The sequence below is a fragment of the Natrix helvetica genome (genome assembly GCF_964273705.1).
Source record: "Natrix helvetica genome assembly, chromosome: 1".
Classification (NCBI taxonomy): domain Eukaryota; kingdom Metazoa; phylum Chordata; class Lepidosauria; order Squamata; family Natricidae; genus Natrix; species Natrix helvetica.
Window position 1 is genome coordinate 290,121,807 of NC_138548.1, and position 27,783 is coordinate 290,149,589.

The 27,783-nt window shown below is 40.0% G+C and overlaps 1 long non-coding RNA gene across 1 annotated transcript in view; it reads left to right on the forward strand.

The window, feature by feature from the left end:
* Positions 1-27,783, forward strand: part of LOC309384082 — a 126,526-nt gene that overhangs the window by 36,620 nt on the left and 62,123 nt on the right. Inside the window, exon 2 of the long non-coding RNA XR_014173961.1 lies at positions 15,790-15,855. This is a non-coding gene — a long non-coding RNA (uncharacterized lncRNA). The remainder of the gene's footprint in view (positions 1-15,789; positions 15,856-27,783) is intronic.

Sequence of the window (27,783 nt, forward strand, 5' to 3'; positions counted from 1 at the left end):
TGATTTCTTTAGAAAAAGTCCAGAGTTCAGTCACTGATATGTCCAGAAAGGCTGGAAAAAGCTAGCACAACTAGATTTGAGTTGTAAAAAAACCCAGTGACCATTTGGGGAAAACAGAGAAGCATAAAAACTCTTTGCTGCTTTCTGGACTATTTTTGCAGCCAAGATAGAACATACCTAGGAATATCAAAACCTTCAAGAAAGGCTTCTAGTTTAGATCAAACCATGTTCTTACAAGTCAGTAGTCTGTTTCTATGTGAGACAGCTTCCTATTTACAATCAGCTCATTGCCCAGTTCTCCAAACCTTAATCTGCCCATCCTCAGGGAATAGAGCTCCACCTCTCAAAAGGGTACCTCCAACTTAAAAGGGGTATCCATTTTCTTCTTCTGAGTCCTAAAATGGTTTTCCTCTCTTATTCATGTGGTAATTGCATATTTTTTTTTACTGGATGACAAGAAGCAAGAGAGGATATGATTTCAATTGGGGAAATGCAAAAGCATGCTGCAACTTCAGTTAGATTTAGGCACCAGCTGTGTTGAATTAAATATAAGAATCCATAAGGGATCCTGATCACGTATCTCCTGTGTCACATTTGCTTGACCCTTTCCATAAACAATGGCTTTCCCTTCCGTATGAAAAATGAACAGACCTTTCCTGATTGGCATATATTGGCACTTTTATATATTAAGGGAAAACATTAAATTAATGACTTACGGTATATGTCATTATGACTTATGGTATGTGTCATATGCAAGGTCATATTCCTATATATTAGTCTTTTGTAATAGCTAATTTCTTTGTCTGTCCAGCTGTCTCAGAGGAGGATCTTTGGTCAATGGGTAAAGTCAATTGTTTTGTACACTGTTAAATCATGATTCTTGTGTGCTTTTTACAGCCTTGTAGCAGAGGTGATATTCAGCAGGTTCTAGAGAACTGGTAGCGGAAATTTTGAGTAGTTTGGAGAACTGGTAAATATCACCTCTGACTGGCCCCACCTCATCTATTCTCTGCCTCCCGAGTCCCAGCTGATTGGGAGAAAATGAGGATTTTTCAATAACCTTCCCCTGGAGTGGGGTGGGAATGGAGATTTTACAGTATCCTTCCCCTGCCATGCCCACCAAGCCACGCCCACAGAACCTGTTAGATACTCCCCCTTCTAGTTGTTGACAAGGACAATAGTAGTCTCCACTCAGGTCCTCTCTTTTCAGGTAGAACAGAGAGACACCTGATTGGCTGAAGCGCTGGACAGCCTCCTTTTAAAAAGGGAGCTGCCAGACCACTCATTGAGTGGATGCCTGTACTTGACCAAATAAAGAGCTGATGTTATCTCTAGCCTTTTGTGCCTTTCATTACCCTATCTAACAGAACCGGTTATAAAAACAAATTTGAATCCCACCACTATCTGGTAGGACTTAGGGTATCCATCCCCACTTTTAAAAACCTGAAGTGCTAGCTTCTACATTTGTGTAGCTGTATATTAGTTCCATAAAAGCAGCATATGGTAATGTACACTTAAATTTCACTCCGTTTCTTTCCAAATAATATCTGAAGAAATACTTTGAAAGACTGCTTTGATGGTATGTATTCATGTTCCAAGTTTTATCACCATTTATTTAGTTACATTTCTCCTTCTGGAATAATTTACTTAGGATCTCTAAGGGTGGCATGAAACCTCATTCAAACCTTAAGCAGAAGTGATATCAGAAAGCCATATACTGTATACATGTTGATTTTAAAAAAAATACACCAAATTTTGGAAAAGTGGACCTTCTAAAGTAGTTGTTCGATGAAAATTTAGTTTGGAAGTTTCTGCTGCTTTTAAGAATGATCATTCCAAAGTTTGTTTATTTATTAATTGTCCCATAACCAGAGTTTCCAGGGCAGTGAGCAATTAAAACAATTTACTGTCAGAAAAAATCCAGTTAAGTACCAATAAAATAGTATCCTGCTGTGATGTTAGCCAGCCATTAAGTTCTGAATTGCTGTTAGTCTTCCTGATTGATTATACTTAGACTGCTTCCCTACAGGAAATAAAAGATTATGAAGAAATGTAGATAATTTTTGTGGGTTTGAATTCACCACCTGGTATGATTCTGTGTCTTTTCACTTTTGAAAGTCAGTGGAGAGGGGAGCAATGAAAAAGGAAGGGAGCAACCTTGAGAGATGAGCAGAGAGAGCTGTAGACCAAACTGTTTTTTTTAAAATACCCAACACATTGAAGGCTGTTAATACATTCACTGCTTCCTTGAAAGAGGGGGAGAAAGGAAGGGGAGATCAAAGTACTCAAGATAATGCAAAGAACATTCAAACTGGGAAGGAAGAGGAGAGAGAGGATATGTTTTCCCATTGGTAACAGTAATCTGCTTAAATACAGAGATTAGGAAAATGAAGAAAGGGGATAAAATTAATCTCATAACAGAGTGAAGGAAGGGGCAAAACTTCATATGAAGGGGACATTACTTTTTTAATGGAAGAAATATCATCAAAAAACAGCTTTACGTGATATAATCTGATGATTTAAACAAAGCTGAAAATATAGGCAAAGGAACAGCATATCTCTCTCTCTCTCTCTCTCTCTCTCTCTCTCTCTCTCTCCCTCCCTCCCTCCCTCCCTCCCTCCCTCCCTCCCTTGTCTCCCATCTCTCTTTCTTTCTCTTCCCATGGTGCTCGCTGAAGTGACTCCAGACAAACTCTGAAAGTCCAAGCAGACTGTTCTCAGCATGTGGGCGGAGATGGTCAAAGGAAGGGCCAGGAATGTTACGCTCTGATGAAAGTCCAGCCCTTTCCTCTCTTCGTAGAGAAGGTCTCACTGTGTCATTCCATAAATCAGGCAAGAAAAAAAACCCCACTCTCAGATCTGAGTTATGAACTCTCAGATCATAAACCAACATTAGATGAAGTAACTGTATTAGCTGAACATAGTTTCTTCTCTTAAATCGTTATTTTTGGACTTGGGGGACCCAACATGCTAAATTTTGATTGCTCGTATTGGAAGCTAAAGCAATTTCTGTACTATTGGAAGGATTTGATATCTGAAATCCAAGTTTCATAAATCTCTTAGGATACTGTCTGGAATCCATTTGCATTAAGAACACATTCCCTCCAACAAATTCACTTATTCAAAATTGTGACCATAATGCTGTGATTTTCTCTTACATATCATTCCACTGCTGTCTTTTCTAATAATTGCAATGTTGAGCCATTCCTTGCACAGTAGAGGTTTAATCCAGCAAAGGATATTTCCTACTAATTTCCTCTAATATTCTTGATAAAATGAAACAAGAAGAAAAAAATTGACATGGCCAGAACAGAAAAAGGAAGGAAGGGGGAAGGAGGGAGGCTTAAGAATGGAGCAATCAGTGTAGTGTATTGCAAGCCACTGCCCAATTTTCCCTCCTGCAAAGTTGCATTGGCAAATTGCTAGAGATTTTGTTTCTCGGTTAGATAAGTCCATTTTTGAATCTGGTCTTTTTTTGATCAGTTTCATTCCATACTACAAAATTGGTCCTGTTCTATTCCATTTTTAAAAGTTATTTTGCATATAGAAGATTGACAGATAGCAGACAGGGAGTGTCTTTAGAGTCTGTTAGGTTGAAAAGAATAGGCCAACCAGTGGTGGGATTCAAACATTTTTACTACCGGATCTGTGGGCGTGGTTTGGTGGGCATGGCAGGGGAAGGATACTGTAAAATCTCCATTCCCTCCCCACTCCAGGGGAAGGTTATTGCAAAATCCCCATTTCCTCCCAGTCAGCTGGGACTTGGGAGGCAGAAAATAGATGAGGGCTGGGCCAGTCAGAGGTGGTATTTGGTTCTCTGAACTACTCAAAATTTCTACTACTGGTTCTCCAGAACTGGTCAGAACCTGTTGAATACCACCTCTGGGCCCAACCCAACTTCTGTGAGCATTTCTCACTTCTTCCCCTGAAAGAATGAATCCCTCTCCTGAAACAGAACCAGTTGTCCAGGATTTGCCATCCCAAAATGGGATGACAAATTGAACGTTCTTTTGCATTACATCCCAACTTTTAGCATTTATTAATCAATCAAAATTGAATAAATAATTCAATAAATTTACTTCCAATCTCTCATATCTGCTTTATTTTCTTTTGCACTACATGCTCATTTAGATGCATCTCCTTATGGGAAACAATGTTTGAAGATCTGTCCCTTCTGCTATTATGGATCATTTTCCAAAAAATCCTGAGATATAAAATAATAATCCAATAAGTAAATAGACGGGCTTTAATTTCAATGAGATATAATGTTAGTGTTCGGAGTAACTATTTTCATTCTGTCTGAAAAAAAATCTGTAGGAGTTGATGGTTCTCTAGGAACAAAGCAGTCCAATAAAATCAGCATTACCTTACCTATTTTGTATTATTGTGCTGATTTTTTCATTCTTTGAACAAAAGCAAGTTCACCAATTTAACTTTAAAAAAATAGAAAAAGCCTGCGGATATTTATTTGTGCATCAGTCAATGTAGTCGAGCTGGCTTGTTCTATTTAAATGACAGTTTTGGCAAACCTCTAATTTTCCACTTTATTTAATATCTATTCATGTTGCATTAAATTTCTAGGAATTGAACTGGAACTTTTTAACCTTCCTGAATATGGTATTTCTGGGCACTTCAATCATAAAATTTGTCTTATTGATCCCAGATGACTTGATCTAGCATACCAGTCAGTGATGGGATTCACATTTTTTTTACTACTAGTTCTGTGGGAGTGGCGGGGCTTGGTTGGCATGGTAGGGGAAGGATACTGTAAAATCTCCATTCTCACCTCACTCCAGGGGAAGGTTACTGCAAAATCCCCATTTCCTCCCGATCAGCTGGGACTCGGGAGGCATAGAATAGATGTGGGCTGGGCCAGTCAGAGGTGGTATTTACCGGTTGTCCGAACTACTCAAAATTTCTGCTACCAGTTCTCTAGAACTGGTCAGAACCTGCTGAATACCACCTCTGATGCCGGTGTTATGCACAAGACAGAAATGTTGTCTGCAGGAGTTGAATTAGAGAAGTTTTCTTTCTCTGATCATTGGTGGTTCCTTTAGCAGGAATAACATTTAAGCCATCCAAAGCTTGTTGAGATGCCACCCTGCAAAGTAATGCTTTATTCCTATCATGGACTGGCAGGTTGTTTTACCTCAAAGAACCTGCCACACTAACGTTGATTTCTTATATATTTTGTGAAATAAATGAATCCCTCTCTAACTTGTCACTATTTCAACAGACAATATCTGGAAAAAACAAACCCCTCAAAATTAAACCAATTGGGGTCCACATGACAAATTGTTTTAAACCTTGGTGGATAATAACGACTTCAATATAGTTATATAAACTTTGGACTTTGTCCATCTACGGGCATTTTGGGGCTAGAGGCTACTTTAGTCTCCATATGAGAGGAGATTCGAGAGGCCTCGTATATAATATGAAAGTCATCCCCTCCACTTGAAGTGATCAATGATAAATCACAAATCTGATTACAGCTGATTTTGTGCTTTTGCCAAGTCTCACTGAGTTTTACTTAAGAAAGAATTAAGAGAAAAGGTGAATGGTTGCTGTATTTTCATGGAAAGTTAAGAAGTTGCTAGCTCCAGTAAAGTGTAAAAATTGATGATGTTCTGTTGTTCATTGAGAGATAACATCCCATGGTTCATCTCAAAATTAATTTGGAGATGAGAGGCTATAAAAATAGTACCCAATAAAGAAACAAATAGTGTAAACTTAACAGACAAAAGGGACAAGTTGGTTCAGTGGCTAAGACGCTGAGCTTGTCAATCAGAAGGTTGGCAGTTTGGCGGTTCGAATCTCCAGTGCCGCATAATAGAGTGAGCTCCCATTACTTTTCCCAGCTTCTGCCAACCTAGCAGTTCGAAAGCATGTAAAAATGCAAGTAGAAAAATAGGGACCAATTTGGTGGGAAGTAACAGCGTTCCATGTGCCTTTGGCATTTAGTCATGCCAGCCACATGACCACAGAGACGTCTTTGGATAGTGCTGGCTCTTTGGCTTTGAAATGGAGATGAGCACTGCCCCCTAGAGTTGGGAATAACTAGCACATATGTGCAAGGGGAACCTTTACTTTTACCTTAGCAGGCAAAAGTTCCACATATTAGAGAAAACATTATATGTTATTATCTTTCCTCGGGATTAAAATCTAGTTTAGGTGTTTTGTTTTGTGTTGATTGGTATTCCTGTCAAGTTTTTTTTTTAAAAAAATGACTTTTTAAATTCTTTTTTTAAACCTTTTTTTTTAAAAAAACTTCTATTTAAGGTTTTGTTGGCTACCTGGTGGGATAATCAAATACATAACATCCCTTCTGATTCAGACACCACAAGACTGGATGAGAATGTCAATGTTACCTCTGAATGTTTCAGGGCCAATAATTAAGAAAAACAAATAAATTTTGAATTAAAGCTGTTATTGCCAAATCACAATGAGGACCATAAATAATTGTACCTAGCATATTAATCAAAGATCTAAGAAAGGGGAAAAATAAACATTTTGGATTCTTAAAAATATTGAAAACTTCCACCAATGCTTCTGTTGCTTTATTTAATCACATTCTTCTATTGCTGCAGTGGGAGTTGGAGCATTTTTGTAACTTCCTGTTTCAGCCCCAAAGGTTAAATACAGTTTTATAATTAGCTTTTATACTTACGTTAAATGTTTGACAAGGAGGGAAGAAAAAAAGAAAAGCGGATTGTTGTGCATGTTTTTTTTTTAAACTAGAATTATCCTTTATAGCTGGAGATTCTAAAATGTATACGTGTAAGTCAGAGAGAAATAAACATAAATTTTATTCCTGTCCTGCATTTTCATCTTCCATTGGATATGCGGTCATGTAGTTGTAAGTGAGATTTTGCTGGGCATGTGCTGAAAGGAAGGCAAAAATCTCTCAGATGAAGATTCATAGATGGTTTACTCAAAGTATGGCCTTGATTACCCCGATCCCTCTCTATATAAAAGCAGATCTTTCCCTGACGTGCTCTTCATAAAATAAAGAACCCTTGCCTAATAGTAAACTTGTTCCTTTTGGTGTTGGAGTTTATTTCCTGACTAATAGCTATGTTGTGGCCCACCAGCGGTCAGCGGAACTGATGGCAGACTCAGATAGTGAGGAGGTTGTGGAGGAACATGGGCCAGTCCCAGAATCTGGGGAAGGCTCTGATGAGTGCTCTGCATGGGAGGCAGAGATGGGGTCAGGGCCGTCCGACAGTTATCAGCTGTCTTTGGAGTTGGAGGCAGAAGAACAGCTGGAGCCTATTCCCAATGTACCCATGAACAAAGCTGCCAGGAGAAGGGAACAGTTAAGGAACAAGGGCTCAGGAGAAAAGGCACAGGTGGACAGTGCGTGGCCCCTCCCATAGGGAATAAAGAGAAGCGAAAGGGGAGTGGAGTTTGCTGGAGACAATTAGTTTGCTTAATTAGTGTGAAGTTTTGTTCATGACACTCAGAGATAAGTATTTTCTTGTGCAGCATTGTGTTTGGAAGATATCGGTCTGGCAGCTCTCCAAGACTGATAAGGTCTGTGGTTGTAAATCCACCATTGAAAGACTATTTGTGTTGTAAATTCACCCTTGAAAGTCTATTTGTGGTTGTAAATTCACCCTTGAAAGACTATTTGCTGGATGTGAATGAGAGAAATTCACACATTAGCTTAATAAAAAAGGGGTTTTGTTGGGACATGGAGTGTGCTTCGTGAGTTTGTGAAGCCTAGGTCAGAACAAGCTAGTCACTTTGGAAGAAGATCTGGAACTTCAAGTTGTTCCTAGAAATCTTAAGGCAAGAGAGAAGCCTCTAGCTCCCTGAGGAGAGAACTCCTTGGGATCTGTTATGGAATGCCAGCCTGAGCTGTTTCTCTGCTTTCTGCGGCATAGGCAACAGAATTGATGGACACAGAGAGAGAGAGAGAGAGAGAGAGAGAGAGGGTGTGACAGGCAGAATAGAAAAAACAGAAACGGCTATTCATAAGTAAGATAGGAGGTCTGCAAGAGGTTTCTTATTGCACGTAGCTGATTCTTAAACAAAACTAATAATAATAATAATAAATTTAATTTGTTAGCCGCTCCCTCTCCACAAGGGACTCGGGGCGGCGTACAACAGAAGCACATATATATATATACATACACACATACACATACACGCATACACATACACGAAGGAGGTAACAGTCATTAAATACATACAATAATAGTAATAAAATTAGCAATTAAAATACCCCAATTTAAAAATTGCGAATTTAAAAAGACTGTCAGGAGGAATAGGATGGAACTACGGTTGAGCCAGGCCAGATAATTGAAAAAGGTGGGTCTTGAGCTTTACACGGAAGGAGTGGAGATCGGAGGTAATCCTAATGTCAAGGGGGAGGTCATTCCAAAGGGCTGGGCCCATCACAGAGAAGGCCCTACTCCTGGGTGTCGCCCCCCGACACTGTTTAGTGGACGGCACCCGGAGAAGTCCCTCTCTGTGCGAGCGGATTGGTCGTAGGGATGTATGGGGCAGGATATGATCCCGTAGGTAACTAGGTCCTGTGCCATGGAGCGCTTTGAAGATCGTAATCAAAACCTTGATCGTAATCAAAACTCTCATAATTGAACTCAGACTGTTGGAACTCAGATTCCTAGTACTTTAGTGGGGTCCTTGCCAACTAGCTGGTTGGATTTGGGAATGTTGTGTTGTGTGCAGCTTTGTACCCTCTCTTGATTGTAGGTGCAGAATCTGAGCAAGTGTTTACAGTGCAGGTGTAGTGTAGTAATTATAGTATTGGGCTAGGAGTGAAGAATCCTCTCTCAGCAACAGAAACATACTGCATGGTTTTGGGCCACTTAGTCTTTCTTGCTCAATTTACCTCATGTAGTGGGAAGAAAGAGGAAGAGGAAGAAGGAACACTATATAAGCTACCAAGTCCTCCTGCATACATACATACATACATACACACATACATACATACATACATACATACATAGTCCCATGTATCTTGGTATGTAATGACTATATACGGTAGCACCCAATATCTAAACTTGAAGCAAGAGTGGTACAGAAATACTCCTTTCCAACAGCAACATCTTACCTTCCATAAGAGAGCTTTCTCTCTTTGTGGGAGAAAGTTTGAAAGAAAAGTTAATACTGACGTATCTTTAAGAGTTTGATTTTAATATTTGACTAATATGTTTCACATTTGTTCTACCTGTCTTTGTAAGAGGAGCATTGTTTTGTTGTGTTATTAATAAATAAGGAAGCTGTTAATTAATCTGGTGTGCTAATTTACTTGTCTGTTTTTGCTTGTCAATCAACCTAAAAGCAAAATTTATAAAGATATGGTGCCCTTAGTAAGTGCTAGGAATACAAAGGAAGTCTACTGATGATCATAGTGGAAACTTACTAAAAAAACTACTAAGTTTTTGTCCTTGACCTGTGAGTATGTATGTCTTAACTTTTCAAAGCTATTGACTTGGGAAGTAAGTACAAATCTCTCTCCTTCACATATGGTGGTACTCAACTTTCTACTCAAGAGGGAGTATAATCTGGGATCTTTCTCAACTTGCAGCTACAATTCAAAGAGCAAGTCACAGCTGTGGCCAGGAGATACTTTATGCAGGTCCACCTTGTGTACCAGTTCTTTCTTTGACTGGGAGGTCCTTCAGATGGTCATTTACTGTATATCCTGGTCACTTCACAATTGGACTACTACAATGCACAAAATGTAGATTTTCTCTTGAAGATCATCTGGAAGTTCAAGATTCTGGTCATCATAAAACCCTCCATAGCCCAGGGGCTGATTATTTGAAGGACAGTCTGTCCTAATTTGTTTCTCCCCATCTGTTGCAAGTCAAATAAACTAAATGTCGCCTCATGGGACTGAAGTCATCTGCCCTCTGGAACAGCACCCCCCCCCCCACATGACTCCTACTCTCTCGTATCGTATCACTCTCTTGGGATTGAGAGATCTTAACAAATCCAAAAAATATATAGATAAGTAAATAAAAATTAATCAAGATTATCCTTCCTTTGCTTACGTCATCCTACAAAAAAATCAGATTGTAAGCTTTATGATATACATTAATTCAGGCCAAGTTATAGACAATGTTCCATTTTTGAGGAAAAGAAAAATTGTAAGAAACAGGAAATGTAACATTATATCAGCTGACAAGGAATGGTTGGAAATGTGTGATTTATCTGTTTTGGAAAAGGCAATATTTTCAACAAATCAAAGATTGCAGCAATATGTTATTCTGGCATCATTGTAAAATTGTGACATTTTATAATGATATTTTGTAGTGATCATATTACAGCAGCACATTCATTAGTAAACCAGTGAGTGTTATTAAGTATAGATATAAGATAAAAATTTTTCTTCCTTCTTTTCTTTTTTAGTTTGCAGTTTTAATTTGTTTGAGGTTATCTCTTTTAAATTTTGAAAGTTTTTTTTAAAGTTTAGAGATGTTGTGTTAATTGTGTTTCCATAAAGTTAATAAATAAAAGTAAAAATGACAGTAACCACAAAAAATGAGGAAAAGGGAATAAGAAATCCAGGCATCATGCTTCTCTCTCTCTCTCTCTCTCTCAATTCACAAAACTATTTTCTAAAATAGAACAAGACATTTATATTAGCTGAATTTACTGATTCTTGTATTCCTACTCCACCCCAAGGGCAGAGACTATACAATGAGCTGGAGAAGAACTTCCTATGCTTTATGGTTCCTTAACTTTCTTAGAAAAAGTGTAGAAATACCACAGAGGCTGGATGCCTGCCAGATGGTATTTGTTTCAGGTTTTAAAATATTTTTGTAAAAGGCACTTAAAAAGGCTTTAAAAAAAATGGAGCAACCGTTTCCAAATATGAAATGCCTCTGGAACATGCAGGATGAGGATTTGAATATTTCAGCCTAAAGGACCTCTTCCCAAGAGCCTCTCTCTTTGAGTAGCTTGTTTTCTAAACGTGTATCTTAGGAGAAAGTTATTGTAACTTGGCTCCAACTGCAGCCCGAGGTTTCACAGGCACAAGTGCAATCAGGAGGAGGCAACTCAAATGTTTAATATCTGCCTTGAGTGAGGAGGGGAGGGCGAAGTAAAAAAAAAGAAAAAGAAATGAAAATACGGTACATGCAAGCCAGGGAAAAATGTTAGTCTTATGTCTAAGGCTCTGAAAAGATTTGTCTAAAGTGGGAGCCATACAGGTGTTTTCCATGCCATTGAGAGCCTGTGAGTAGGCCTGGGGGCAAACCCAGGAAGATCATATGGCATAATGTAACAGGAAACTTTCCGCTGCGTTATGCTTCCGTAGGAAAATGCAAATCAACTTATTTCCTTCTTCGAGGAGGATTTTAGATAAGGGGTCCTGTGGCAAAGTAACCCCTTCCTCAGTTCTTCTTCCATCGCCCGTTCTCCAGTTTTGCTTGTAATGTGCTTTGGGAAGCGGGTGGGTGGATGGGGAACAGCAGGCATTGAGGTGAGGAAGCAGATGCATAATAATGAATGAGAGAAAAGGAAGTGCATATTTGGGAGGAAGTGAAGCACATTATGATTGTACTGGTATCTCAGTGTGGAACCCAAAGCTGAGTAAACTACAAGTTTGCTCAGAGCCCAGTTGTTTAAAAGGGTCATTAGCAGTAAATTGTACAGTCCTCTCCCTCAGTGACTGGTAGGATCAAGGCGTGTGTTATGAGCAGGTTGAGCCATTCTTGGCTGAGACTAATGGAAATCAGAAAATAATCTCTCTTTTGCCCCCTAGTGAAAAATGCAGTCAGTTCCTACAACTCCAGAAGGTTATGTTTATATTTCTTTGAAATAGCACCTGGTTATCTCACCTTTAAAAGATTTGATTTCTTTTAGATTTTACAGCGGAACACAGATGTTGTACTCTTTTGTAAAGGAAATCTAGTTTTTGGATTCATTTTATTAATTTATTAGATTTATTATGATTGCCCACTCCAAAAGTCTCTAGGCAACTTATAAAATCCCTCCCAAAAATAATTAAAATCCATATAAATGGGCAACCCAGACTGAATCAGATAGCACAGTAAACAGCATAAAAATATGTCAGGGCCCCTATCAATATGTAACATCCACAATTAATTGCAGGTCTGGAAGCAGAGAGGTGGGCCTCACTCAACAACAACAACAACAACAACAACAACAACAACAACAACAACAATAATAATAATAATAATAATAATAATAATTTTATTTGATTAGCCGCAACCCTCTCCTGAAGGACTCGGGGCGGCGTACAATCAAAACGGATAAAAATACACTTAAGACAAACATATATACAAAAGAACAGAGACATATACATATGTGCATGGAGGAGGATTGACTTATAAGTGAAAGACAGTTAAAAATACAATTTAAAATCCCCTTAAATAAAATTACTAAATTAAAAAACCCATCAGGAGCGTTACGAAGTTATGGTTGAGCCAGGCCAGCTATTTGGAAAAGGTGGGTCTTGAGCTTGACACGGAAGGAGCGGAGGTCAATAGTGGTCCTAATATCCGGGGGGAGGTCATTCCACAGGGCTGGGCCCGCCACAGAGAAGGCTCTGCTCCTAGGCGCCGCCCCATGGCACTGTCTGGTAGACGGCACCTGGAGAAGTCCCTCTCTGTGCGAGCGGATGGGTCGTAGGGATGTATGGGGCAGAATACGATCCCGCAGGTAACTAGGTCCTGAGCCATGGAGCACTTTAAAGATCGTAATCAAAACCTTGAAACGCACTCGATAGACCACAAGAAGCCAGTGCAGCTCGCGCAGGAGAGGTGTCACATGGGAGTACTTAGTACTCCCCATAATCACCCGCGCAGCCGCATTCTGGACCAACTGCAGTCTCCGAGTGCATTTCAAGGGAAGCCCCATGTAGAGAGTGTTACAGTAGTCCAGGCGAGACGTCACCAGCGCATGGGTGACTGTGCGTAAGGCGTCCCGGTCCAATAGGGGGCGCAATTGGCGCACCAGGCGAACCTGGTGGAACGCCCCCCTGGCCACGGCTGTCACATGTTCATCCATGGACAGCCTGGCATCCAGGAGGATGCCCAAATTGCGCGCCCGCTCCACGGGGGCGAGTTGAATGTCCCCAATGGCCAGAGATGGAATAATCTGGTTGAACCGGGGGGCCGGAACCCACAGCCACTCCGTCTTGGAAGGGTTGAGCCTGAGTCGGTTGTCATCCATCCAGACCCGTACGGCTTCCACACACCGGGACATCACTTCGACAGCCTCGTTGGGGTGGTTCGGGGTGGAAATGTACAGCTGAGTGTCATCAGCGTACAGATGATATCCCACCCCGAAACCACGGATGATCTCACCCAGTGGCTTCATGTATGTGTTGAACAGGAGCGGCGAGAGGACCGACCCCTGTGGCACCTCACAAGTAAGGGGGCTTAGGGTCGACCTCTGCTCCCCTGCCAACACACGTTGCGTCCGGCCGGAGAGGTAGGAGCCGAACCACCGCAAAACGGTGCCCCGGACCCCCAACCCCTCCAGTCGGTGCAACAGGATACCATGGTCGATGGTATCAAAAGCCGCCGAGAGGTCTAATAGGACCAGGATAGAGGAACAACCCCTATCTCTGGCCCTCCAGAGATCATCTACCAACGCGACCAAGGCCGTCTCTGTGCTGTGCCCAGGGCGAAAGCCGGACTGGCGCGGGTCTAGATAATCATTCTCCTCCAGATGTCGTGGAAACTGAGAAGCCACCACACTCTCTACAACCTTCGCCAAAAAGGGAAGGTTGGAGACAGGACGATAATTGGCCAGCTCCGTAGGGTCCAGGGAAGGCTTCTTGAGCAAGGGTCTCACCACCGCCTCTTTCAAGGCGGCCGGGAGAGGCCCCTCACCCAACGAAGCGTTCACTAGGCCCAGGAGCCAGTCACATATAACCTCCCAGGAAGCCAGTACAAGCCAGGAGGGACACGGGTCCAGCAAACATGTGGTAGGTCGCAGTCGTCCACGCAATCTGTCCAAATCCTCGATGACAACCAAGTCAAACTCCTCCCAAAAAGGTTTCTCAAGACTCGCCACTGGCGTCTCGACTGGGCCACTGAAGGGGACCCAATCCTTCCGGATTTGAGTGACTTTATCCAGCAGATATTTCCCAAACTCCTCTGCCCTACCCTGTAGAGGGGCCTCCCGCGGCCTCTGAAACAGAAGGGAGTGGGACACCCGAAACAGGGCGGCAGGGCAGTTCTCTGCGGATGCAATGAGAGCGGCACAATATTGACGTTTGGCCGTTCTCAATGCCACTAGGTACGTCCTTAAATGGGCTCGTACCTGTGCTCGGTCAAATTCGGATCAGGAGGATCTCCAACGACTCTCTAGGCATCTCTTGCGGCGCTTCATCACCCTTAGCTCCTCGGTGAACCAAGGAGCCAGGGTGGATCGTTGCCGCCGGAGAGGCCGCAAAGGCGCCACCCGGTTCAAGGCCCCGGTAGTCGCATTATTCCACGCGGCCACCAGGTCCTCTACCCGAGGGCGGGTCAGGGCTGCAGGAGGTGGCCCAAGCTCCGTCTGGAACCTGTCTGGTTCCATCAAGCGCCTGGGGCGGAACCATCTAGTATTTTCCGGTTCCGCCTCCCCGCAGCGAGGGGTAGCACCAGGGAAGTCAAGTCGGAGGAGTGAGTGATCTGACCATGATAGAGGAGTGATGGTTAAATTCACTCCTCCCAGATCACTCAACCACTGGCGAGAGACAAAAACGAGGTCCAAGGTGTGACCTCCCTCGTGTGTCGGGCCCTGAATCATTTGAGTCAGGTCCATGGCTATCATGGAAGCCATGAACTCCCGAACCCCCTCTGATGCTTCTCCCACCGACGGCAGGTTAAAATCCCCCATCACTAAAAGTTTGGGGGTCTCAACCGCCACCGATGAGATTAGCTCGAGGAGCTCAGGCAGGGTCGCTGATGTATGGCGGGGAGCCAGGTATACTATCAGCAGGTCCAACTGCCTCCCAGGGCCCCATTTCACAACAAGGGATTCACATCCGGACGTCTGTGGCACAGTGGACTCCCTCGGCTCTAAGTCCTCCCGGATAATCACTGCTACCCCACCGCCCCTTCCCCGGGCCCGGGGCTGGTGAAATGCTTGGTAACCTGGTGGGCACATTTCCACGAGGGGTAACCCTCCCTCGTGGCCCAACCAGGTTTCCGTTATTCCCGCGAGGTCCGGCTCCCCCTCCAAAATTAGATCATGAATGAGGGGGGCCTTATTGATAACGGACCTCGCATTGCATAACAGCAGCCTCAGGCCCTGGGCCTGCAGATCCTGACCACCTAGAACGCGGGGGTTGGTACAAGCGACCGGGTGTAACCAGCACCCACGGTCTCCCAACCGACTGCGAGTTGTTAATCTGTCCTCGTATCTGCCCCTCCCTACGACTGTTGGAATCAAGGAGCCCTGTATAGGAATGGTATCCTCTCCCCCCTCCTCCTCTCTGCTCCTTCTGCTCAAGACCCCACCTGGTGACCTGGCTCCATCATCGCTCCTGATCTGACCCCCCCCCAACCCCTGAACCCCCAAAAGAATTTAAAAAATATTTGACTAAAAACCCCCTAAGTCTCCGCTTCCGCCACCTCTCGGGATTAACAAAGAAGGTGCACTTCCTCTGTCCCACAAGATGGCAATGTTTAATTGACAGGACCTAGAATATACAGTATTCGCTTATCAAATGCATATTAAGACCATTTTTACACACACACACACACACACACACACACACACCAGATATGACTGAAAAAAAATTCAGACTCATATAAATCTCAGGGCAATAAGCAAATATCTGTACTTTTGTAGCTCCATCGAGGGGAGAAGCCTTAAAAACCCTGAAGTCTAGGTGGACTTTTTAACAGGGTGGAAAAGGTACACAAGTAATATTTGTCTTTCCAGCCTTCTTTTTTTTAAAACAATGTTTACTCTCATTGGAAACTACAAGAGGAAATGGTCTACCAAACAAGGTAGTATTTTGGTTTATATCTATATAGCAGAAGCATTTTGGATCCCAAACTTTCTCTAATGCCTGCCTTTGCCCCCATCCCCCATCTAGCACCAAAGCTGTGTTAAAGTAAAGGTACAGGCCAAAAAGTCTTATGAAAGATTTGGAAGGGCACCTGAACTTAGATGTCAAAGGACAGAGTCTGCTTCTCTGGGCTTTCAGAGGAAGAGACCATAAAGATCCTAACCCAATCCTAGCGAGCCTCGTACATTTTCAGTGTTACTGTATTACTACAGTGGTACCTTGGTACTAATCCTTAATTGGTTTCAGGAGGTGCAATAAGTAAAAAAGAGGAGTATCAAACAAACCATATGACTTACCATGTCACCCTTTGTTTTGGCTGGGAAGGACTTCCTATCTGTCCCTTTTCCTGATAGAGCGACCTTCCCACCATGGCTGATTTCCTGTCTGCCCTCTCCGGCTATTCCCATATCCCGTTGAAGTACGTCGAGTACCAAACAAATGATAAGTACCAACATTTTCACATCAAAATGCTTTGAGTACCATATTGAAGCAGTCAAGTACCAAGGCACTTTGTTTTATTATGTGTGCATGTTTTTTCTCCCCTCTTACATTCTGGCTTTAATACATGATGGTTTGTCTTAGTTTTACAATGTAGTTTTTATCACTCTTGGTATTTTTGGTATTTTAAAATTTTAATTTATCAGCACACCATTCCATAAAAAGCAACCAAACAAATAAATATGGTCAGTTGGGTCAACAGGAAGCAGTTGAACGACTGTGAAAGAATGATTGTAGAGTTGAATGGAACTTGCTTGAAAATGTAGGAGCCTTATGGCTTTTTAAAGGAATTTTGGATATAGATTACATAGTCAATCTCTGACCTGCCTTGAGAACCTTCTGCTACTCATCACAGATGAAAGCATTACCTGGTTTAAATATTTTCTCATAGCCTTATCTGTTGACATAATTGAGGCAAGCAATGCAGATATTTCAAATTTACTACATGCAAAACTTTTCTCTGCTGCACAGAACAGCACTGGCAGAGGTAGACCTTTACTCTTTCCAAACTTCTGAGAGTCATCTCTGTAGCAACATAGTTTTATGCACCTTTATGTCCCACCATATAAATCCCACTATGTAGAATAAGGTTAGAAGCAATGATGCACTGAAATTAAACTCCACGTCTGCTGCTGGAGATTACTTAAATGTATTACAAAATTTGCAGTTCTTAAAAATTTGATATTTTGAATATCCTGGTTATTTGGTAAATAACCCCAAAACTGGTAGTTTATTTATGACCAAAGACTGTGCTGACCATCTCATCTACACGCAATTATATAATTGCCTGTAGATGAGATGGGCAGCACATGTATCCTATAAATAAATAAGTAAATAAATAAATTTTGGACATACTGAAGAAAGTGTGCAAGAGAGAATTTCAAAACAAAATCCATTCATTGCTGGAGGAAATAACTGCTCAGTTTTCCAAGGCAGTGATTAAATATCTGGTGCCATTTAGCTAGGATTTACTGTGGGTGTGAGATTTGAGTATTGTAGTAGAGTAGATGGTTTTTTCTTGAAACACAGCCTGCAAGTACTTGATGTAATGCTATTGCTATAATTCTTTCCATAATGCAGGTTACTGAAAGTGTTGTACTGCTGTCCAAATCCCATATCCCCAAAGATCTTCAAGTTAAAACATAGTCATGCCCTTTGAGGGCAGTGTACTCTATCTATCTGCAATACATATTTTATAACTTCACAACACCATTTGTATCTCTGCAAATTGTTCGGGCCAAAAGTCTTTCTGCAGATACAATGTTTACAATGCACAACTTGTTTACTGTTCAGAAGTGTTGACTAGTACAGGTATTCTCAAATTCTTTCATGTTGCAACAACATGCTAATTCAGGTGACTTAATTAACCATGTCATGACTTTCTAGTAGCTAATAAATCAAATAGACAAGGATACTTATGAAAGTCTTTTATCTGCTGCATTAAAAAATACCACCTCCTCCATAAAACTTAAGCAGATTTGCTGGTAACTTCAAGAACAGAGCATAAAGGACTAGAAATAGTGGCCTGACCATAAAGAAGCTTCGAATCCATAGTAGTTTGGAAGAAGTACTTCAAAATTTGCATGAACCCATTATTTTTCTTCTGTTATTGAAGGAAACCAATCTTTTGGACTTCTATGCAAGATGATGCTTTAATTCTCCACTAATGGCACTCTTAAAGCAGCAACACTTTTTATGAACTCAGGAAGAAGACTGAGTTGCTTTAATAAAAAGCAGGGAGCTGTATTTCCCAAGAGGTAGATTCTTACTTTGTCCAAGTACAAATATGTATGCCCCTAATGTTTAGCTCTTCAAGCTTTGCTTTCAACCCATCTACTTCTCAGTGATGGTAAATATAGTTGCCAGTTTTGTTTGTTGTTATTATAGAATCCTAACATTAAAAAGTGTCATTTAGGCCATAAAATTCAACCCTGATGTTCAGTAAAGGAATTCAAATGTATTGTATAGACTATATAAATGTATAGTCTGCCTACCTTCATCCCGACTTTGGATAGAGTACAACATGAGACGATTAAAATAGATTATCAAAGCCCTACAAAACAAACATATGGAAAAAGACATCAACACCACTAAGATAAACATTACATAAGGGGTCCATGAACCATATCAGTCCAAGACTGAAGGGAAGAACCAGGTTTTAAGAGCTCATTCAAATAGGATCCATTCAAATCTCCGGAGGGACATTGTTCCAGATGGCAGGTCTGGCTCCCGAGAAGGCCTGATTCCTGGCTCTCACTAGGTGATTTCATCAATGGCACCTGAAGCATGGTGACCTTTCCAAATTATAGGAAGTATATGGCAGGCGGGAGCTATGGAAATCAGATGATCCTTCAAATATCCAGGCCATATGCCATGAGAAGCTTTATATATGATCTATGTAAATTGCAGTTGGATGCCCATTGGCATTCTATGCAGTCTCACAAAGCAGTATGTTGCATGAACATATGATGACTAAAACTACCAATGTGGCTGTATTCTGGAAGATCTGTAACTTTTGAGAGGTATTCAAAAGCTTCCCACATAGAACACATTGCAGTAGTTCAACATGCAAAGTGACCAAAACGTGTACAACTGTTCTAGGTATGAGACAATTGATGCACTAAAAATCTATGGAGATTCTCCATCATCCAGATCATAGTGTCCCAAAGATGCTTTTCAAAAGACAACTGGACTTTCTTGGTTTTTTTTCCTTTGAAAATATTTTGCTTTTCATCCAGGAATTGAATAAGCTTCTTGGAGGAGAAGCAAAATGTTTTTCAAAGGAAACAAAAAACAAAAAACAAGAAAGGCCAACTACCTTTTAAAAGGCACCTTTGAGACAATTGTTGCACTAGATAAATTTGTGCAAAGGCATCCCTATCAGATGGCTGTTGGAATTCTCTTTATGCTGGGAACCTGCCCAATGTAGGTGGATGAGAATTCAATTGAAATCATTTTTTTGAAAAAAAGAGTTGGTCAAAATTAGCAACATTCCTCACTTACTGAATGGAGATGTGTCTCTGCTCTCTGCTTGCTTCCATTTCTCACCACTATTACTAGTCTGAAAATGCTGCTTTTATGTATGGCCCTCATTCCATAGCTATAGTATTTGCCTGTTTTCTATTTGTGGTCAGCATTGTGTAATAATGGGGTAGGATAGGAAGGATGTCCAGTTCGGGAGGAGGAATGCAAGAAAATGGGTGGATGTGGTCCAATGACAATGATTTTGCTTGCTTGTGCTTTTCCTCCAGAAGTCACCAATGCTTGTCACATACTATAAATTGAAATAACTAACCCTTAGACCAGAACCTAACTTCAGAGTCTTATTTGGTATGTAAAAATATTCCATTTAAAATCAGCAGTAAAGCTAACATGAAAGTGCCAATAAATAATATATGCAAAGCATGTTTTTTATCAATATATAAAGAAAATGTGTAGTTATGAAGCTGCTGAAAACAAGCATTAGGAGATGTAATGAAGGAGGAATTAGAACAGTACAGGTCCTCTGGCCATTATAAATGAGAACACCAGGTACCTTGAGAACAGGAAAACTGATGAGTACAGTCTGTTCAGGAGAGAAGGAGGGAAATTTCCCCCAGGAACACATTTCAAATTACTTATTTATGAACTGATGAACTGGGAGACCACCTATAGAGAGACAGGAGCAAGCAGCCTGCCGCAGACAGCTACACAACTCCCAACTAATTGTGCTGCTGTTGTCTGTTAAAACTCCTGCTCTCCAGCTGGGCTTTGGAGGGACAGAACCTCGGCATCAAGTCAAAGTCACAGATTTCATTCTCTCTGGGACAAATATATATACATGCAAATTTTAATCTGGCAGATTCCTTAAGCGAGAGTGCAAGAAACAACAGCTTTAGTTTTGCCAAATGTAAAAGGACGCCAGGGTGTGTAGGAGAGGAGCTTTCCATACTGATAACACCACCAATACAGAATTCCCTCCCCTCTAAAAGTCATGGGAAAAGTCAAGCCAGAGGATCCAGAATTCAGGAATATATTTACAAAATTGCAGTTGTTTGGAAGCTTTCTCCCAATCTCATCAGTCTATTTTGTTTCTATTAGGATGGAAACTTACTTCTGAACATTCATCATAACTGTTGTGACAATGCCTTGAAAATAATCACTCACCTGATTTAGGGACAAAGGAATGTCAAGAAATCAACTGCAGCATTAGAACCAATTCTGTCCCTTCTTCCAATGATTGGATTTTGCTTAATTTCTTGTTTGTTTTGTTTAATTATTTTATTTTATTTTGATTTCACAAAGAGCTTAAATATTCTTTAATATTGATATCTGCATAAAGTTAAGGAATGGACGAAGAAAGAAAGAAAGAAAGAAAGAAAGAAAGAAAGAAAGAAAAAAAAAAGAAAGAAAGAAAGAAAGAAAGAAAGAAAGAGGTGGTCATCCAATAAGTAATCCTAAAGGCAGGATTGATAGTTGATCAAACTATTTGCAGTCATAAATTAGTCATATTTTCCATACAAAGCTAGAGCAGCAAGAATCTGATACAAATCAGATTCAGACTGGATGGTCTTTGGGATACTTTTTCCAGATACTTTAGATGAGTAATACAGATAAATTGTAGCCAGTTACAGTAGGTGCAGGTTTTTTGATAAGTGCAAATCTTTCTAAATTTTTACAAATGTAAAATAAGATACAAAAGAATCAACAGTACTGTATCTAAGAATAATTGGTCCCATTACTACAGAATAATTTCCACAGCACTCCCTTAGTGTCCAATGATGTCTGCCTGAAAATGACTTAATCCTACTCAGAACTGGTGTTAAAATAACCTGTCATCCATTCTGCTATGTGGTGCTGTATATTGAAAGGAAAAAGAATGGGGGGAGGGTATAGAAAGAGAATGAAAAGAGAAATATCCATGGGCTTCAATCATTTGGAAGAAATCATGATTTTTTTTTCCAGAAGACTGTCTATTGATAGCATTTACACTATTGAAAGATGACAGTTACACTGTAGAAGGGTGGCATAATGCATTGCCAGCTACTAGGAAATTCTGTATCACTTTTGGGCTATTGAGTTATCAAATTAATGTCAAAGTAATTGTCATTTGTGAGTATAACTGCCAGGATAACTACATTTAGATTAAAAAAAACATACTGCCTTTGATCAGTCTCATAAACTGTTCACATTTTCAAAAAAGTTTTCCGAAGTCAATTAAATACTTCTTCTCATCAGAAAAATTGATTCCCTTTAGTTTAACCAGTAAAGATATCTTGATAACTTCATAAAAATAGAACCAATTGTATTTTTGCTAATCATTAACATCCACTAGTTTACCAGCTATAATTTTATTTATCTTTTCACTGAAAAAAAAATCTATAAAGCAGCAAGACAAACAAGCTTATGATCAGACCAAACTAAAAATCAGCTACACAGTACATCAAAATGATAATCCACATGGCACTAACAAAATGAAATAAGCACAAATCATACATTACAGCAATAAATTTAAAAGCCAAAGAACAATTTAGATAAAGTAAACAACATCACATCAAGCTCAGTGACTATGGCTATATGACTACGGTCATTTAATTATCTTGGCAATTATTTTAAAATATCCTTGCTTTTTTTCCAGAAAGTCTAGCTTTATGATTCTTTAATGATGTCCCATCCAGGTACAAACCAGGACTGATTCTGTTTAGCTTCCCAGCCTATTTTAAGGAGATTGTTAATGTTACTTGTTCAGATTGTTCAGGTTAACAACCTCCCACCCACATTGGCTGAAGGAAGAGCTGGATAATGTTGGATATACCTTCCTAATACCAACTCTGAACATTTTCCTCATAGTCTGAGTGTTCAGTGCTATGATGAGAGGCAGCCTGTATCACTAAGCTTTGATACATTATATTACCTTGAATTATTATGTCCAGTTCCGGACACTGTTTTTTAAAATGTTCTCAAACTGGAACAGATGCAAAGAACTGCAATGAAAATGATCAGCAAAGTAGAAGTTGTCCAATAGGAGAACATAAGGGAATTAGATACATTTAGCCTTGAGTACCCAAAGAAATGTCACACAAAAGAGGGCCATACTGTAGTCCATACAGAAGTTTGTCTTTCTAAAAAAAAGGAAATAATATACATCTACTGTATCCAGTGATTGAATGGCTGAATGTTAGAAAAATGTTCTAGTGATAAGAGCTGCTTGAGAGTGGAAGACACTGAATGTTCAACCAGGAGCTGACCTGCCAACTGTTGGGCATGATTTAATTTGATTCCAGCACTGAACAAGGATTTGGAGGACTTGATTACTTAAATAACCCCTTTCAACTACATGATTTTATGATTGATCTCAGTCCTACTGTTGGGAGAGAATTTAAACTGCTTATTAATGTCGTTGGGCTCCAACATCATGTATATTGTGATTGAGTGGAATTAATCGAATTCGTATTTACATTAAGGACAATCATGGCATGAGTGAATATCTACATTAAGTAGGGCTTCGGAGATGAGCATTATCACAATGCAGAAAATACTCAGCTCTGTTTATAGCTGATTCAGGTTTGTTGTGGAAGTGTTAAATCAATGCTATGAATCAATGATGAAAAGGGAAAAACCAATACATTGATCCTCATATCTTGATAATATGGAAGATGCACGGATCACTTGATCTGCCTAGGAAGGTAGTGTTCATTTCTTTAGATTGAGGTTATATTCTTCCAAAACTAAAGAACCTAAAGGAACTAACAGAGTTTAAGAGCTCTTTCTGGTCCACCTTTGTTGTTAGGATTTATGTGGCACTATTTTCATGGTGTATTTTTTACTAATTGATGCTGGTGTGTCAACTCTAATCCTTGTGGAATAAAACCAGTTTAGATATGTTTTTCCCAGTATTTTATGTGGAATTAGTTATACTTAATTCAGATTTTAGCTGCTGGGTTAATTTAAAACTGGCTGAAAGAAAGACATCTTCAAGTACCATTAGCTACTGTTTAATTTCAAAGCATTAGAACTTGATGGTATAATTGCTTTTCCCTGTTGGAATTTCTACTCTTTCTCCAGGTAGATCATATACAATTCTGCTCTTTCAGGGGTTTTTTTTGCAGTCATTTTCAAAGGCGTATATATGAATGTAAGTATGTACGTAAGCATGTATGTATGTATGTATGTATGTATGTATGTATGTATGTATGCATGCATGTGTTTGGGTCTTCTGTTACTTTTTGATGTAAGCATTGCAGTAGTTTATTGTTGATATAGTGATATGTCACTTTTTCACGTTTTCAAATTGTTTTTAAATTGTGTGTTTACTTGAATGGTTATGAAACAGTTGTTCCATTCAAGACATGTTGACATTGCAACACCCTTTCTCCTGTTGCTCTGGATTACATAACTGCTACAGAGTTAACTTTGGTCTACAAAGAGCATATGGTTTCACAAGGCAATATGGGGAAATCTGACTGTTTCTAGAATTTCTAAGTTACTAAATGCAATACAATTCATGCTGGTGAACAAGTATACATTCTTTTCTGTTTACAAAAGCATGTGTGTATTATATACATTTGAAATATTTGAGAATGAAAGTGCTGCCTTAAACAATCTTTTCTGCTTGCTTATGTGCCATCATCCCCAAATGTATACTGGTTTTTTGGTCTTTCAAGAGCTATCACTAAATAAATACAAAGGACCCCCTCTTTTATATAGCTAAAAAAGAGAAATAAAAAAGGAGAAAAAACATGGTTGTATTCTGAGTAACAATTCTGTGGACAAGTTTAAAAGTATTTTGAGACTTTTTAAAAACACAACTAACCGGCAGAGGAAAAAAAAACCTGTACATATTGAGGAATTCAGACTTTTCAGGAACAATAAAGAGCATATTGCATTTTTTCTGGCAATTAATTTTTCTGGAAGCAAGAGCCTTCCAAGTAGGAATTTTCAGAGTCCTGGACTTTGAAAAGCTGCATAGAGAATAGAGTACTATAGTATCATACAATTATAAAAAGCAAATTCTGGCAATTGTATTTGCTGGATTACCCTTTCCTGCAAGCAATGTGACAGAGGCAATGCAAAAGAAAGGAAGGGACTCCTATGCCAGAAATACAATGTTTGAACGTGGGAATGCGCGCGCGCGCACACACACACACACACAAACACACACAATAATCCCCTCTCAAAATCCTCTGAGCCATGTCAGGAACAAATTTGTTTGCTGAAAATATAAAATTGGTAGATCTATTGCAACTGATTTCAGTAAATTATTTAAAAAGTTTATTTTCCCATAGTGAATACGAAATGGGTCCCAGAAGGAAAAAACAATACTGCTGTGTGATGTAGAAAAAATATATGAGGATTGGCTATGTCAATGGGAAAATCAATTCATTAATGGCATGATTGGTACTGGAATGGATGAGTACTGGAGAAGTCACTGGATGGAATAATTGATTCCCTAAATCTTTCTTTTATGAGTGATGAAGTCAGGTTTGCAAATATCCTTGGAGAAATGGATTCCAACAAGGACCCAGGGAACTTGCATCTGAGTTTGGAGAATGCAGGGTATTTCATTGGACAAGGTACTGCAGCAGAGAAAAGTTTAGCCTATGTTACTCCTTCATTTAAAACAATAAGCAAAACAACAAACTTAGCAAGCTTCCAGTATTAAAAACAAAAGGCTAATCTCTGGATGACAAATTCATTGGATATCAGCTCTTCCTCTTTTGTTAGAAGATTTGTCTCACAAATTCCTTCCTTCCTTCCTTCCTTCCTTCCTTCCTTCCTTCCTTCCTTCCTTCCTTCCTTCCTTCCTTCCTTCCTCCCTCCCTCCCTTCCTCCCTCCCTCCTTCCCTCTCTCCCTCCCTCCCTCCCTCCCTGACTTTTCTATGGGAAAACCACATTGGAGGGCAAATCCAGTTAGGGTTAAATTAAGTCCCCATGAATTTGTGGAGTAAAATAGCCAATAGATTCGGAGCCTATGGGTATTGTTACGAGGGCTCTGACTTTTTGAGACCTCCTTTTCTGAGTTTCCTTGGAAAATACATGGGAAAATCTCACTGCAGGGTAAAGATTAGGTCCCTCACTGTACCAGGAAAGATCTGTTCCTCCTCTGGGTTAAGAGAATAGTGGTTATAAGAAAGGGGCAGGCAAACTTTATGTGACTAGAGGAAGCTATACTTTGCACCAAGTTCACTGGGGATTAGGATGGGATGCAGGACACTAACATCAATATCATAAAAACAAGTGGAGAGGTGCCTAGGGTTTGCTGTTGAATTTCACAATCATGTCCTTATGGAAAGTGGGAGGCATAAACATGGGTTCATGTATTCTGTAAACTCATCCTTTCTGGGACATCTTGGCTTGGCTGCTATTTGTTTTTATTTGTATTATATATAGGTATGTAGTGAGCTCCCTCCCATATTTGGGCATACCAGGGTTGTAACACAAATACATACCTATTTCCCTGGCTTAGCTGATAAAGGAGGAGAGCCTGTGGCTTAGTGGCAATTACATCGGCCTAATATGCAATACAGCCCTGGTTCAAATCCCAGTAAGGGTATGGCTAGCTGATGAGAGCTAAATAGCTTGAAATGGATCCATACTAGTCTCCCTTTATTTATTTATCAGCACAAATACAACACACAGACACACACACACACACACACACACACACACACACACACATATAATTTTTATTGCAAGGCACCTAGGCCTACATACAAACACATATACTCACACAGGTAATATAAATAAACTTCTTCCTACCCCCAACTCCATTCCACTGGCTTCATTTTCTCTGTGATTTCTGCTGTAAGTTTTAGATTTCCTGATTCTAAAAAAAATTATTATAGCCATTTTTAGTTTTCAGAGCTCCTAATCACCCAGAGTATCTGGGAGAAATATTTTCAATAGATTGGGGAGTAGGTAATGCTGTTACCTTCCCACCAAACACGGTCTCTATTTTTCTACTTGCATTTTTACATGCTTTCGAACTGCTAGGTTGGCAGAAGCTGGGACAAGTAATGGGAGCTTGCTCCGTTATGCGGCACTAGGGATTCGAACCGCCAAACTGCTGATTTTTCTTAGCCACTGAGCCACCTCGCCCCTTTAAAGACTAGGTGGGCTGAAAAGTGATCCAGAAACCAAATGAAATCAAGAATACTGCAGGACCTGGGTAAAGGCTAAGGTGGTTGGAGCCCCTTGTTGGCTGTGTGGTATATGCTGTGGTAGTGTTGATCAGATTTGCCATCTTGTTTAATGTTTTCTATTTTGATTCTGTATTTGTCATTTTGCTTTCTATGTTATATTGTGAGCTTCCCAGAGTGGATACAGAGTGGGTGGTAAATCAAATTAATAAATAATGCTACCATGCCATGGGAATAACTGACTTTATGACGGCATTCCCAAAAAGGTTTTCCGTGATTTGAATGCAGTAAAAGAACTCATCAGGAGGTACTTGGAATCACCCAGTGTAAAACATTTGATTGTAAAGCAGTTGTTAGACATGCAAATGAATTGCCCTTCCATGCTGTGCTTGAGGAGATTTGAAATGTGCATTCCCCATCTTTAGATTCTGTTTCATGCCCAAACAACCTGGTTTCATTTTATATTTTCTGCCCCAAAGGTACAGAAAATGACCATTTAAAGGTCTGTTTAGCATAACCTTGCTGTGCTAAGATCCCTGCTGCCAACTGTCTTACATTTTGTTTCCTAACTAGAAAATTATTTTCAATTTACCTAGATGTTACTGCTTTAAAGAAAGTTACCAATGCCTTCCAATCACCCAGTAAGGACTATAGAAATCTATTTCTCTATCTCTCTATCTATCTATCTATCTATCTATCTATCTATCTATCTATCTATCTATCTATCCATCCATCCATCCATCCATCCATCCATCCATCCATCCATCCATCCATCATCTATCATGCTCTCCATCCTTCCTACTAGGGACTAGATATCTCATTTGATTCATCTAATGTGCATATAAATAAAAAACTTTGGGATACACTTTATGGCAGTAAGTCATGCAAAAGTTTATAACATTGTATATAAAGACACCCTGATACATTACACATAATATTCATAATGCATTTAAAGAGACAAGCCTAGAGGTTCAAGGCTGAACATTTCATATATCAGAAACATAAATTTTGTTCAGTTTTTCACAGCTAGCGTAGGAACAGCATTGTCTCTAATCCATAGCAGGATCATCAATGTAATATAGAGGAATGCCATCCAAAATCAGAATTTACTGTCTTAATCAGCTGTCAGAAAAAAAAGCTGTACAATGTTCTTCT